The sequence below is a fragment of the Schistocerca gregaria genome, chromosome 7 (assembly GCF_023897955.1).
Source record: "Schistocerca gregaria isolate iqSchGreg1 chromosome 7, iqSchGreg1.2, whole genome shotgun sequence".
In the NCBI taxonomy this organism is placed as follows: Eukaryota; Metazoa; Arthropoda; class Insecta; order Orthoptera; family Acrididae; genus Schistocerca; species Schistocerca gregaria.
The window spans coordinates 315,571,180-315,585,659 of NC_064926.1; the positions used below are offsets into that span (position 1 = coordinate 315,571,180).

The following is a 14,480-nucleotide window of genomic DNA, read 5'->3' on the forward strand; positions in this document are numbered from 1 at the left end:
CGATCTGAAGAACGTCCTCGTTTGGTGCGAAACGCGCCTGCATCGCTAGGCGGGTGTGACTGCCCACCCGTGAAGAGGGCTGTTTACCGGCGGACGTGTCCGGCGTTGCCAAAAGGGCTCCACTAGCCCAGGGCCCGAGAACGGCGACCGTGGTCTGCTTCGCTGGCGTCCCGACCCAGGACCGCAAGGGAGTGTCAGCAGGGGAATCGCAGACCAGGCGTCATAGAACACTGCAGTCTTAACCCAGGAGCCTCGTCAACGTTACTCTGCATACCTATCTGGCATTCTTCCAGAAACGACGTCAAGGAGACATCCGTCCCATCTGCAAGTTGTAAGTGTGGCAGACACTCGACTGTCGAATACTCTGCCTCAACATGCATGTGGTACAACACTTGCTCACTTTTCAATGTAAAACAGGTTCTCAACTATTGAAACAGCGATGGCTCAGTATTTTTTTCTTATTTTTATTGCCATCCAGTACTGCAACACGCTTCATTATGCAGCAATGTTGCTTATTTTTCTTGAAGTGCGGTTCTTTTATCAGATGTTGGAGGTCTACACAACGCTTCTATCTTCGTTCATAGCATTTTGATAAACTAAGGCAGATATCCTTTTCAAAGGACTCATGCCGTCAATCGATTTAGGGGAACGAAAGAAAAAAGTAATCTCTTTGGGTGAACGGATATTTGAACGCCACCGCCGCTATGTATTGAAGGAACTTGCAAAATTTATCACAGAATGTTTGCGAAAGAACAATTATTAAAACATAGAAATGGCTATAATTATGCTCCTTTATAAGAAATGGGACATGTGAAGCATAAGAAAGTATAGATGTATTAGCATCTTCTCTTAATGAATGAGATTTTCACAAAACTTCTTAATGAATGAGATATTCACAAAACTAGTCACCAACTTATTAGCATCTTCACTTAATGAAAGAGATATTCACTAAAGTAATCACCAGGTGAAAGAACAAGCTAGCTTCCGACGTGGATATAGCACAGTGAACAAAGAGTCGCGAACGAAGTTACAGAATCGAAAAGTGAATATGAGGTGTCAATATTTCTGAAATTATCAGATTTTGAGGATGCTTCCGACTCTTTTAACGGTATATTTAATAAAAATCCCAGGGAAACAAAACATCGATCTAACATATATTATTATTATTATTATTATTATTATTATTATTATTATTATTATTGATTCCACCTACATCTCCAGACATACTCGCCAAAACGCCATATAGAGCCGCTACAAATCATTTCCAGTTCCACTTGGAAATACATCGACGGAAAAACGACTGTTTGTATGCCTCGGTACGAGTCCTAATTTCTCTTATCTTCGTGATCCTTACACGAAATGTACGTTGGTGGCAGTAGAATCGTCTTGCAGTCAGCTTCAAATGCCGGTTCTCTAAATTTTCTCAATAATGTTCCTTGAAAAGAACGTCGCCTATCCCCCAGGGATTCCGTTTGATTTTCCAAAGCATTTGCATAATACTTGCACGCTGATCGAACCTATCGATAAAAAAATTTTACAGCTCATCTGTGAATTGCTTCGATGTCTTTGTTAATTAGACCTGATGATGATCCCAAACACTCGATCAGTACTCAAGAAAGGGTCGCACTAGTGTTCTATAGCGGTCTCCTTTACAAATGAACCACACATTCCCAAAATTTTCTCAATAAACCTAAGTCAACCGTTCGCCTTCTCTATTTTAATCCTCATATGCTCGTTTCATTTCATATAGCTTTGCAGCGATGCGCCAAGATATTTAATCGACTTGACTGCGTCAAGCAATTTCCATCGGATTCAACAACGTAGTGAGAAATTGAAAAACTGAAAGAGTATTCATAGAAAGAGATTATATCACCCAAGCTATCCTAAGTAGTTCTCGAGGATGTTTCAAATTGGTAGAGTGGGAAAACGAAGAAGGGATTCGGGTTAATGGAACAGACCTTAGTTCTATAATGTTACTTAAAAACCGTCTTGATTGCATTTTTTTTATTCATATGACCGGTTTCGGTTCATTCAGAACCATCTTCAGATCTGATATTTCAGTTACAGGAGTAACCCGTCCAAATCCAGCAGTTTTCACATGCTACGTCACATGCTCACACACATGTGAAAACTGCTGGATTTGGACGGGTTACTCCTGTAACTGAAATATCAGATTTGAAGATGGTTCTGAATGAACCGAAACCGGTCATATGAATAAAAAAAATTGCAATCAAGACGGTTTTTAAGTAACATTATAAAATCACTGATTGCTGTTGTCCCATAAGACATTATGTATGTTTTTTGCAAAGACCTTAGTTCTTCCCACGGCATTGCACAATTTGCTTGTATGGCGAGTAAACTTCATGAACAAATGACAACTAATAGAGCAAGTTCGGAAGTAACAATAAAAACACTAAAACAATACAATAAGCCACATACAATCATTCTACACTGCCTGACAAAATTCAGCACCCAGAAGACATGATACGAAGGCAATGTAACTTCGTAGACGTTCACATTATCGGTGGGCATGTAAATGATTGGAGTTGCAACTCTCTTTAACAGGTAGAACGACCACGAGAGTGCATTTGTGCTCCGTGTGTTTAAAGTTACCAGGCCTTGTGGTGTGTATATAACGGACGTGAAGAACATCGGATGTTGAGTGATCATTGCGAAGGACACGGAAACGCCGCACTGGAGTGTAATAGCGTTATCAACACGTCGCAGATTTGAAAAGGGGGCTCATTGTTGTTATCCGTTTGGCCGACTGATCGAATCGTACAGTGTCCAGATTTTTAGGGCATTCGTCTGTATCAGTGGCCGGACGGTGGACTGCATGGATACGTGAGGGCAGGCATACCCGTCGACCACATCTGCACTAAGCTCAGAGTAACCCCTTCATATATGGTTTCTGTGAAGGCTTGAATAAAATTGATACCAGCAGTCGTAATTTTATGTAGTAATTTTATTTAGCTATCAGTTTGGGTGCACCACTGACACGATCTTCAGGCCGCTATACACGAAACTATGTAATTCATCCAGTCGATTGTGCTGTTATAGGGACCACTATATCCAACTGGTTGCAGTACAGACTTGTAAAAGCTTCTCCGTCGACGTGCGCCCTTCACATCTCTAACTGTGAAGGATCCAAGTCGAGATGTTTTTAGAAGTCTACGGAAACCAGCTGCATAAAGTTATCACTATAATAGCAGAAACGACTGGATGACTTACCTAGTTTCGTATATAGGCGCCTGAAGATTGTGCCAATGAGGCACCGCAACTGGTAGCTAAATACAGTTATTAAATAAAATTACGGTTTTTGCTACCAATTTTCTTCAAATCTTCAGATTTGCATCTGTCATCCCTGACAAGTAATGGTCTCTCTGCAACATTCTGTGTCTTCGTGCACCATTGGTCGGAGATTAGGAGCAGCCGAATTAGGGAATTACTGTCCCACGCGTAGCCTGCAACACAAACGGCTGTGTTTGGAGTGGTGTTGTGACCGGCAAGCTTGGACTGCTGATGAATGGGGTCTCATTGTATTCAGCGATAATAAGCGGTTGTGTACTAGCCCGTATGACCATCGTCAGTGAGTATGGCCGCGAGCTGGTGACAGGACCTTTGCTTCCAATGTTTTGGACAGGCACAGCGGTGTACTTAGTGACCTCTTGATGTGAGCTGTCATCGGGTATGGCTTCAGGTCACAGCTGGTAGTGCCTGCATCATCATGTCTTACCTCTCATTAGATACTATCATGGTGCCCGTCTAGACATGGCATGTGTCTGTATATACAGTATGCGCGATGTTGAGATATTCCCGTGGTCAGCAAGATCCCCAAATATGTCCCCAATAGAACATGGCGGGCGCAGCTCGGACGTCATCTCTGTCACACTGCCAGTACACCAATGACAACAGTTGTGACCCACCTTGTGACAGGACAGGCTGCAAAGGTTTTATGACACACTTCCCAATCGAATCACTGCATGCATCCAGTCCAGAGGGGGTGCAACGTCATACTGATAAGTGCCCTCATACTGCCAAGTTCTTTGTAAATTTGACTCGATGTTTTAATAGCAGAAATAACATCACATACCCTCTCAACCACTGAAGTGACACTTCGTTCATTTCTGCTCTTCTGTGTGCTACACTTTTTTTTTTTTTTTTTTTTTTTAGCAGTTCTGACAAGTAACAGGAAACCTAGACTTTTAATGGGGAAACCATTCAAACCCTGAGGGTGGCCCGTCGAAAGCTAGAGAGATTTAGGTCGGATGTTACCAAGAGACACTAGAATAGAAAAAACAGATGTACCATTATAACCGTAATTAAAATGAGACTGTGCTGTGCGGGATGTGCACCGAGATGAACAGATAGTAAATGGACGAAGTAAATTCCCTATCGCAATCCATAGGCGATAACACACTGAAAACTGCCTAGATGACATCGAAAAACACAAAAGGTCAAATGGTTCAAATGGCTCTAAGCACTATGGGACTTAACATCTGAGGCCATCAGTCCCCTAGAACTTAGAACTACTTAAACCTAAGGACAGCACACACATCCAACTCCGAGGCAGGATTCGAACCTGCGACCGTAGCAGCAGCGCGGTTCCGGACTGAAGAGCCTAGAACCGCTCGGCCAAAGCGTCCGGTACACAAGGTCAACAGTGATGTATTTAGCTGAAAACTGTATTACATGGAAAAGTCTACATAATTGTTTTAAAAAAACTTGTAACACAGCTGATTAGGTCGCTAGGAAAAGAAAATCGCTTGGTGTTCAATAGTTCACACCTACTGACGCGTTTCGGGATCAACTCATTATGAAAACATCTGTCAAAAGACTACAAAACTCATATGCAACAGAGCAATAAATATTTTCTGAATAACGGTTAACAGAATTTTTTTTTTTTTTTGAACATGCAGGGCAAGCCCACGAACACACCTTAGAAGAAAGGTGTTAATCGTCGTAGACAGTAAGGGGTCATGTGAGAGCAAACTGCTCCAGAGTACAACTAGCGTTAAGCCCATCACAGACTAGCAAAGTGACAGAAGTGACCGTCAAATTCGGTTGGTATATGAGTGAAGTGGCGGCGCTACCAGGAACTGATGGAGGTACGAAGAAACAGCTGTGCTAACAATTGAAACCCGATATAAAAGAGTAAATACTTAACAATATACAAAATGTAGCAAGGGACAAAATAATGTAAGAAACGTCTCATATACATGAATAACAAGCATCTTCGGGAGGCATAACAAGCAAATAAAGGATCATAAGGGGCGGTAAATAAGAAAATTGTAAAAATACGAAAGATTACAGTTAAAATGAATGGACATCATACAGATATGTTAAACGAAAAAACAGGAAATGGGACAGTGGCACAAGAGGAACAATACAATTTCCATTGATTACACAAAATTAAACACGATGTAAACACATATAATGCTAGACACATTAAAAAATAGTGTTACCATATGACATTAGAGCAGTATATCACATATCACAATTTTGTTTGTTTAAATTATTTTGTGAAAATACATGTGAGAGAAGGGGAACAGACAAAAGGAAGAGCCAAACGATAAGAAAGGACGACAACATGCCACACACTAGGAAATCGTAATGAGCAAAATGAAAGGCAAGAGTGCGCATAAAAATATAACCAGGCGCATAAATGAAACGAACAACAGAAGTGTATATGCAGTCATCGCATCATTCCGAACAGACAAAGAACATGCCGTCAAAAAGCCATCTAAAATACTAAAAAAACCTTTGGCGAGCGGAACGCGTCTGTTCATTATTCACTATAGCAGGGTTAGCAGTAAGGTGAATATAAACTTCCAGCTCGCCGAGAATATCGATCTTTTGTCCTTAGGTTCGTTATGTAGTATTTTTGTCTCCTCTTTTATATAAGGCAAAGCGAGTCCATGTTTTAGATGACGGTCAATAGAACTACTGTCTCTGTAATTATTATCTCTATACTCAGTCGCAAAGTCCACTCCTATTTGTCCTATGTAGACACTATTGCTCGACCGACAATGAATTTTACGTACAGCAGGTTTTCAACTTTATCTGGTTTGTTGTCAAGTCAGTAACGCAAGACCATAGTACGTTTCTTAAGTATACGGAAACCTATTTTCACATTAGTCTTCTTAAAGGCGTAACCTAGTCTATCAGAGCAGGTACCAAAATAAGACAAAGCGTATTTAGTCCTTTCACCCCTAGCTAGCGCTCATTAGCCGCTGCCTGCTCAAAAATTTTATACCAAGTGCACGGATGGATTTTTTAGCGTAAGCATTAGCTATTCCAGCCTGAACTATAATCTCAAACTCTGTGCTGATAGCGTCTCCGCTAAGCTGCAGTTTGGCGAGTCTAGTGAACATACAGGAAAAGTACGCTTGCTTATGAACGAAGGGGCGATACTAGTCCATTTCGATAACGTGTGAGTGGTAGTTGGCTTACGATAAATGGCAGAAATCAAACTTGAACTTTCCCTACTTATGTTTTTAAAAGAAGTCTAAAGAAAACCTTTATCCAGTAACGTATGTCTAATGGATGATGGCGGTCGTGATATCGAACCACCACCACCACCACCACCACCACCACCACCACCACCACCACCACCACCCTTTCAAGGATTAGGCTGCTATCTGTTCCGAACTCACAAACAAAATAGTTCCCATCTTTTTCTAGACCTTCTATGTCTCTTTTCCCATTCGGCTTGTAGTTCAGCATCTTCTGAGGAATTCTGTGACCTGGCATTTTCATGAAAGTTGTTTCCAGTCTTCGCGGTATTTTTGAATTTTTTCATTCAAGCTGAAAATATTTGATTCTTTTCTAATATCTTCGTGTCCATATCTTAGTTCATATCGATGATATCATCGATTTGAATTACGTTCATGAACCATGAGCGTTCCGCAAGATGTGTCTGACGCGTTGCTTGCCTGTACGAATCCATTCTTACAATAAGCTGTCAACAGGTAGCAGAAAGCTCATTACAAGTACAGGAGCGAATTGTGTAAGACGTGCGTGGACTCTTGCGGTAAACCGTAACGGTTCTTCGGCCACCAGCAGATACAGGGCGTCGTGGGCACAGCCTGGTCCGGACTGAGCCGGATCTAATCCGAAGCCCCGCGCTGACCCGAGGGACAGAGATAGCAGCGACGCCGTCTGTGGCTGTTTGTGAACGGGACTTGTGTCGGCCCTCGCGAGCGCGCACGTGTCCCCTGTTTGTCAACAGGATCGTTCTCTTCTGACACAACACGCTTCTCACAATTCAGCCTCGATGATGAAACAGCCGAAGGTACAGAGTGCACGCACCGAGCGCCTGTTCCTTATTGGTTGGGGGCCGTCGCGGCCTTTTCGTCTATTTCCCTTACTAGGACACAAGCTCCTCCTCTTCGTTAAGCTCGATATCTTTATCACTAAACAGCTTATCAAGGGCACTATTCCAGAAGTAGGTTGCCTATCTAACGATTTCCAGGGGCAACAAACATTTGATTTTCAGTTTCTTACACAGTTATTAACCAAACTTAAAAATTTTAAATGCTGTTGTAATCTACTTATTAAGAATTACAGTCTTAAGTGAAAAGTTTAGCACAATAACTGTTTCAGTCAGAAATTGTGTGTGTGTGTGTGTGTGTGTGTGTGTGTGTGTGTGTGTGTCTGGAGGCAGCTAACTCACAGAGTGCAAGTTACCCAGACTATATTCATCCGTCATTTGAGAATGAAGGCACCTACCGACTTCCAACAAACTTTTCACATAATTTGAACCTCTACGGCGCTTTATCTCGCTGACACCCCTCATAAACTGATGAAAGGAAACGAATCTATAGCTTACTACATTTTCGCTATTCATTTAGTTAAATTTCATCATCAGCCATGGCGTTTTAATTTATTGCTACTTTACCATCGAATGTATTCGGAAAACATTTTGCAGACAGTGTCCACATATTCAACGGAATGTAACTGCAAAATTATAACACTGTAAGACACATAGTTCAGGATACAGAACACCGTAAAAATTGATATACGTTAAAAATTAGCTTTTCTCAAAAAATGGTTCAAATGGCTCTGAACACTATGGGACTTAACATCTCAGGTCATCAGTCCCCTAGAACTTAGAACTACTTAAACCTAACCAACCTTAGGATATCACACACATCGATGACCGAGACAGGATTCGAACCTGCGACAGCAGCGGTCGCGCGGTTCCAGACTGAAGCGCCTAGAACAGCTCGGCCACCAGCGGCCGGCAGCTTTTCTCAAAACTGAGTTCAATTCTTCATAGAATAATGGGTATGTTGGGGTTTACTGGTTCCAATCTTATCTAAAATTACCAACTCGAAACACCCTTTGCTGGCCTCAAAATGTCTAAATTCTACGCAAAAGAATTAATTCACAATTTTATTACCTATATGATAGATTTGTAACGTCCAACTGTAACCTATTACGTATTTGCTAAATCTCTTCCGCCATTAGCTCAAACTCATGTGCAACATACGAGAGCTTGCATACGATATAAGGCATACAATCCTGGTATTCCCTTGTTCAACACCATCTGCTATTTGCTCTCTTGAGAGACTGGCATATATTTCGATTCTACTCTATATTGCTTCGCACACCAAATGCTGGATATCCGAAACGTGAAACAACTGAAGAGCTAGTCTAATACTTCTGATTTCTGCCATCAATGATTTTTGCTTCTCGCCTGTTTGTAGCCTCACACGTGTAATTATTTCACTTTTTCCGAAATTTTCGCTGCGTGAGATTCCAGAACTGTACTGATATTTAAAAATTTCATCTTTTATTTTTCCATATTAGCTGCACATTTCTAATTATAATATGACTAGTTTTGATCAAAGTTGATTTTTTCACATCTGTGTAGCTGCGTAAACGATCCGTCGTATCCATACGGAATTACACGTCAGAATAGTGGTCAGTCTGCCTAAGGTGACTGATGAAAAGTCGACAGTTCTGTACTAATGAAGCAGAAACACAAAACGAACCAGTGTCTCATATCCTTTTCATGTCAGGATGCAGGTCAACCGAAAGTTATTTGAAGTTCTCGGAAGAAATGTAGGTATACCATGATTAATATTGGGAAAATGATGAAAAGCCAGGTGGAATCTACTGATTTCATAGGGCTGGGTTGATTTAGGGGGAGGAGACCAAACTGCGGCCGGCCGCAGAGGCCATGCGGTTCTAGCCGCTTCAACTGGAACCGCGCGACCGCTGCGGTCGCAGGTTCGAATCCTGCCTCGGGCATGGATGTGTGTGATGTCCTTAGGTTAGTTAGGTTTAATTAGTTCTAGGGAACTGATGAATCCGATATTAAATCCCATAGTGCTCAGAGCCATTTGAACCATTTTGAACCAAACTGCGAGGTCATCGGTCTCATCGGATTAGGGAAGGATGGGGAAGGTAGTCGGCCGTGCCTTTTCAAAGAAACTATCCCCGCATTTGCCTGAGGCGATTTATGGAAACCACGGGAAACCTAAACCAGGATGACCAGACGCGGCATTGAACCGTCGTCCTCCCGAATGCAAGTGCAGTGTGGCAACCATTGCGCCATCTCGCTCGGTGATTTCATAGGAATTAAAAAATACTAAATAGAATTACAAAAAGTTAATTACAAAACAAGACTCCCTTGTCATGACGTACCAGAGCACTAGACTATCCTACACTAGTTGATTATTCTGTTTCGGCAGTTAGCAGCATTCTTTGAGTTGTTCGCTTCTTTCCTTTGTAATCTAACATAGTGGAAGGAGGCCTGTTCCCAAATATCACATGGTTACTGTTTGTAAAATTAGAACACTGCGCTCTAAAATAAAGTCCTATCTAATAGATACTTTTCCATCAGGCACGTAAATAATTCATAATCAATATGTAGCTTGGAGGAGCTTGATGCCGACAAAAGTTCATGATCAAAACCGTGTCTTAAATACTACATATGCAGGAGACATCTTAGAGCAACTATTACTGACAATGCTCTTGTGCTGCAGTAAACGATGGAGACAACGCACTGTGGAAAAAGCCAGGGATTATGAGACGTATCAGTCCGCAGACTGGAATGAGCACCTTGAAATGCATGAACTGGGGCAACGAAGACTAAGATATTTGTGTCAAGGCAGCTGAAAGCGTCTGTCGGCGATGATAACGGAAGAAATTTATGTGGACTCAAGAGATTTATATACACATCTCGTGAATGGAACATTACCGGCCCAGTGCAGATCCAAAGAAGGTAATGAAACTTTGCATTCTACATCATTTTTATTTCATTCATTGGTCTTTAGCTTGCACCTTATACAAACTTACTAAAGAGTTACAGACCATCGGTATTACGATATGTTCTTTTAGACGCAGGGGCTCCGTTGACTAGACATCAGATATGGATGGATGGCAATAGATAACCAAGCCATAAAGTCCGTATAAGATGGCTGACGCAGTTTCATGTCGTCTGCGACTCCGAAATATAAGTCTGTCTTCGTCCTCTTCCATAGAAACATAAAAGAAACTCCGTAATGTTCAGCCTGTGGAGATGTTTGCGAAAACGCGTGCTGGAAAATTTAACTGCTAAAGATGCCAGGCGCCTTGAGACTGAAAATTAATGGGGTTGGTTGCATTATAAACAGCGGGACGAGTGAATGCAGAGTTCGTAGCTGTGCGTCATATTGTCTGTTGCACCGCCTTTAATTATTACCTGTCTGTCATCCGTACAGTTTTGTATCTTGGCGCACCACCTTCTTGGCTTGGTGGCCAATAACGTCCTTATGGGTAAGTCGACTATGTGGTTTCAGGCACCTGCAGACATCTTCATGTAATATACGTCCTCGTTGCATCGATACCAGCACCTACTAGCTGCCGCCAATGGTTTAGAAATCGCTAGAACAGATAGTCAATCACTAAGTGTAACGGATAAAGATGATATCTCGCAGCAAAAACGCTTCTAGGAAGGCCACGAATTCCGCAGTAATGATGCTTGTCGAAGTTAGTAACTTTACGAACCCAGTTTTCATATACGGCGGGAAGTCACACACTCACAAATTTTGAACCAGTCAGAGAAGCAGGCGTTCGATTGTTTCTGACGTTTAGAGGATTCTTTTGTTTCTCTCCGGTAAGTGGATGTAGTGCCACGCGTGGAAGTGGGTCGTGACAGTGTATGCGATCAGTGGTGTGAAGTTACTGGAGTGAGCACGAAATGAAAGGGAGGGAGATGGTAAAAATTATCTTGGTTTTCTCTTCCGCAATCAGCATTTTTAAAGGTTTGATGCTGTCGTCTATTTCTTTCAAACTTAATCTTTGTGCTTCGTATACCCATCACATCTAAATCTTCGTGAGAGCTACATTTTTTATGCAACTTTCAATGCTACGATAACAATTTTAAGGCGACTTACTCTCATGGTACTTCTAGGCACTGCTCTCTTGAAAAATACCTGGAGGGGGGAAATGTTTGGAGAGGGGGGTAGGGATTGGCACCAAGCTTGATGTTACCGCTATCAAAATTGTCTTAGTTCTTACATTACCCACGGATTTGTAGTTTGACAACTCAACACTGGCGTAATGTCTGGAGATCACAAACAGCATGCAACCATACTCGTGGATACTGCATGTCCGGTCAATTGTTAAAAGGTAGGGAAGCCCTACGAGTTAGCGCTCTCTGACACTATGTTGTACTTGGGAAAGTGGGTAAAGTTAGTCCCATATTTATGCACTGGCAGCATGTCACCGGGCTCGGCGTTGCGAAGTTCTAGAGGCAGCCTATTTTATGAAAAACAAAAAAAAAAATGACGGAAACCTGAGTTAAGCAAGTATATGAAAAGAAAGTAACAACTGTAATCTGCTACCAGTACAAATACTGTTGCTTTAAAATAACATTAAAGGGGCAGCTAGACATTTCCATGTGGATGGAAGAATCTCCATCTGATATACACAAATGACCTTGCATTGACATTGTTTGAAGACATAAATTTTGTCCACTTTGCAGTCGATGCAGGTATAAGAGTAAAAATAGTACCAGTCCATCGAGCGAGGTGGCGCAGTGGTTAGCATACTGAACTCGCATTCGGGAGGACGACGGTTCAAACCCGCATCCGGATATATAGATTTTCCTAAATCGCTTCAGGCCAATGCCCCGATTGTCCCTTTGAAATGCCACGGCTGACTTCCTCCCCCATCCTTACCTAATCCGCTGGGACCGGTGACCTCGCTGTTTGGTCCCCTCCCCAAAATCAAGCAACCAAGTTCAAATGGCTCTGAACACTATGGGACTTAACTTCTGAGGTCATCAGTCCCATAGAACTTAGAACTACTTAAACCTAACTAACCTAAGGACATCACACACATCCATGTCCGAGGCAGGATTCGAACCTGCGACCGTAGCGGTCGCGCGGTTCCAGACTGTAGCTCCTAGAACCGCTCGGCCACTTCGGCCGGCAAGCAACAAAGTACCAGTCCCCAAACTGGTAAGGCAGCTAGTGAAATATTTAAAAAAAACATCAATAGAAGTTCAAGGCAAATGGGTTGCTGATAAATTTTGACGGACTATATTTACAATTTAGATTAGATTCAGTTTTAGTAAGTAAGTTAGCCTCAAGAAACTCTGCGAGCTATAAAAAAGGTTTACATTTTCTATGTCTTATTTCACTGTTGGAGTAATTATTTTTGGACCACATACATTCACAAAACGAACTGCAAAACCACAATGCCCTGAATTAATGGATGATGATGATGATGATGATGATGATAATGATGATTGGTTTGTAGGGCGCTCAATTGCGCGGTTATCAGGGCCTGTACAAATTCCCAACCTTCGCTCAGTCCAAACTCGCCATTTTCAGGAATGACGATGAAATGATGAGAACAACACAAACAACGAGTCATCTCGAGGCAGATGAAAATCCCTGACCCCGACGGGAGACGAACCCAGGATCCCGTGGTCGGGAAGCGAGAACTCGACGGCGAGACCACGAGCTGCGGACCTGAATGAATGGAGTAAAGTTCGGTTATTTCCAGGACGCATGATTACTTCCGCTGTTGATTTCAAAAATGAACTGACTAGGTTGTTCTGGATATTTCCATTCACTAACGATCATTTTATACAATGTACACTACCTGATAAAAAGTGAAACACCCAAAGGCGAGCTCGTAACGAAATAAAACTCTCTTTGGTTGCGATGATATGTGATATTATTTCATTGATTACAGAATCGACTCAAAATTGCAGTATGAATCAATGTGCAGTATGATTGCACAGCATCAGCAGGGTGTTGCATCCTGTCTGCACCATAATTTTATTGGCGGTTTCAGTGAGAAAAAGTTTCGAATATGTCTAAAATTATCTGTAAAGTTTGTTGGAAGTCGTCAGGTGCTCTCATTGTCAAAAACTGGGTGAATATGGTCTGGGTAAATTGAGCGCCGTGTATTACATAATGTCAAGACGGAAACATACTTTCTAACTTTAATACTTGTCTTATTGTGTTAAACTTTTAGTGTTAGATTATAAGTCTGAATGAGTATCAGAGCATTTAAGATTTTTAAATTTGGTCAATAATTATGCACGGTCTGTGACAATAAACTGACTAGGTTCTAGGTCAAAGTGCAATAACCACTTAAGACTGCAGGTGGCAGCAGTGGACGGGGTATAAAGCGTGCCAGGGGACGCGGAAAACAGTGCAGTCGTTGTGCAGTCGAAATGGAGCGATTTATCTGACGTCCGAAAGGACAAAATTATTGGGTTTTTAAATGTCCAAATGTGTGTGAAATCTTATGAGACTTTACTGCTAAGATCATCAGTCCTTAAGCTTACACACTACTTGACCTAAATTAATGTAAGGACAAACACACACACCCGTGCCCGAGGGAGGACTCGCACCTCCGCCGGGACCAGCCGCACAGTCCATGACTGCAGCGCCTTGGACCGCTCGGCTAATCCCGCGCGACATTGGGTTTCGGGCCAAGGGTGGAAGCTGTTCTGAGGCGGCTACGTTTATTAACTATTCACGTGTAGGCGTAGTCAAAGTATACTGCGTATGAGAAAATGGAGCCGGCCGGAGTGGCCGAGTGGTTCTAGTCTACAGTGTGGAACCGCGCGCCCTTACGGTCGCAGGTTCGAATCCTGCCTCGGGCATGGATGTGTGTGTTGTCCTTAGGTTAGTTAGGTTTAAGTAGTTCTAAGTTCTAGGGGACTGATGACCTCAGAAGTTGAGTCCCATAGTGCTCAGAGCCATTTGAACCATTTGAGAAAATGAAGCTAACCTAAACCGGCGTCGAGGCAACTCTGGTGAACCACGGGGCATAGATACAGGGGTGAGCGGCGGATGTGGAGATGTGAACGGGAGAACAGACGTCGAACTCCCCAACATGAGATTTTCACTCTGCAGTGGAGTCTGCACTGATACCGTGAACTGTTGAGCATCTGACCGCACAGATGAACCTAGAGGCTAACGACAGTGTATCCTCGACGACCGTTGCTGTGTATGGGCCTCCAG

The 14,480-nt window shown here is 42.5% G+C and overlaps 1 protein-coding gene across 4 annotated transcripts in view; it reads right to left on the reverse strand.

The window, feature by feature from the left end:
• LOC126281263 (solute carrier family 2, facilitated glucose transporter member 1-like) overlaps nt 1-14,480 on the reverse strand; it is a 510,926-nt gene that overhangs the window by 56,931 nt on the left and 439,515 nt on the right. The window lies entirely within an intron of this gene.